The sequence below is a fragment of the Salvelinus alpinus genome, chromosome 1, assembly GCF_045679555.1.
Source record: "Salvelinus alpinus chromosome 1, SLU_Salpinus.1, whole genome shotgun sequence".
Classification (NCBI taxonomy): domain Eukaryota; kingdom Metazoa; phylum Chordata; class Actinopteri; order Salmoniformes; family Salmonidae; genus Salvelinus; species Salvelinus alpinus.
The window spans coordinates 73,513,290-73,514,770 of record NC_092086.1 but is presented as its reverse complement, the minus strand read 5'-3'; the positions used below and the strand labels follow the sequence as shown (position 1 = coordinate 73,514,770).

Sequence of the window (1,481 nt, the reverse complement as noted above, 5' to 3'; positions counted from 1 at the left end):
GTGGATGGATTATCTTGGCTAATGAGAAAAGACCATTAACAAGGATCTAAACAAATGTGCACAAAATTTGAGAGAAATAAGCTGTGTGTGTGTATAGAAAATGTCAGGGATTATTTATTTCAGCTCATGAAACCAACAGTTTACATGGTGCATTTAGATTTTTCAGTATAAATTCCCCAAGGCATTACTTGGATACATTGACTGTCTTGGCTTTAAAATGGGGAATCAGAATGTCAGCAGCCCATCACATATCTGACTAGCAAAACATTTGGATCCAACTAAAAGGAGACAAATGTCAGAGGGCTTGAGATTTTGTAATTGGGCCTGGTCGCAGTGCTGAGATGTTCTTGCCCTGTGGCAGCCCATGGCTTGCCGCTCAGGCCTGGTGTTGGATATGCCGGGGAATTCTGACACTGCACCACCAGAGGCCTCGCATTCCATGGATGCCAGCCAGCCCACAGAGTGGGCTCGTAGAGAGAGTGGGTTTGTATCAGCACAAATACCAGGGCTCCAGGCACAGACCAGCCAGGAGCCTAACGATGCCAGATGCAGAGTCACTCTCGCACTGTGTTATGAACAGAACAGCCTGTGGTGAGGGCTGGCTGCAGATACCATACAGCACAACTCAGTGGGCCCTCGGCTAGCTTTACAAGAGACTCAACACAAGTACTCACTTTCAATAATTACCTTCAGACCCCTTGGCACGTTTGACATGATGGTCCTGTCAAGAGAACACAAGACTGAACTTCCTGTATGCAATTTCAATGATATAAACTTGCTGGGAAGTGAAATGTGTCTTGACATATATACCAGGACTCCACACAAGAGGCATGGAGACCAACAATGTCGTATGCCCAGGTTGCTCTTGCACTGACTAATGAACACGCTAACCAGAGTCACAGCTGGCTGCAGATACCATGCAGTGCTGTGCCCATAGTCAATTCCTCCCCATATACCCACAAACAGAAGACGATTTCACGCAACGTAATCAACACTGATCAGGGTTCATACTCACGAAAAGGACATCTGAGATTGAGAGCCATCTTGTGGCCAATTGGTAGACCTACACCAGACAGATGAGAAAAGCCATTAGAAACATGTGGCTTTAGTTCATAGTAGAGCTGCAATTATGAGTATTTGTACAGCAGTAATATCCCACAGGGCTTATGGCAGTAGCCATGAGGGTAAAGCGAAACCACAATTGTTCTGTGAGGCATTTCCAACGACTAGGTCCCACAGTGAGGAGTCTGTCGGGATAGGCCTCAGTATGGCATAGAAAGGTTTAAAATATGGAGCACACATGTCGAGTTTGATTAGAACAATAAAAAGTCAACGAGGCATTTCAAATGGCAAAATACTCACCATGAACATCAAGGTTATTTTGTGTTAAATGCATTAAAGACGAGATCCGCATACGGTGAATCAGGCTCACTGGTCATAACCAGGTGTATTTGTAATTGTTTTGAGAAGGGGGAGAGGAG

At 45.0% G+C, this 1,481-nt stretch overlaps 2 non-coding genes across 2 annotated transcripts; both read right to left on the bottom strand.

The window, feature by feature from the left end:
- Positions 1-483: 483 nt before the first annotated feature.
- On the bottom strand, positions 484-623 carry LOC139540281 (small nucleolar RNA SNORA8). The gene has a single exon (XR_011668149.1). It is a non-coding gene; the product is annotated as a small nucleolar RNA SNORA8 (small nucleolar RNA).
- A 512-nt stretch (positions 624-1,135) lies between these two features.
- LOC139540291 (small nucleolar RNA SNORA18) lies at positions 1,136-1,267 on the bottom strand. The gene has a single exon (XR_011668154.1). It is a non-coding gene; the product is annotated as a small nucleolar RNA SNORA18 (small nucleolar RNA).
- Positions 1,268-1,481: the final 214 nt, after the last annotated feature.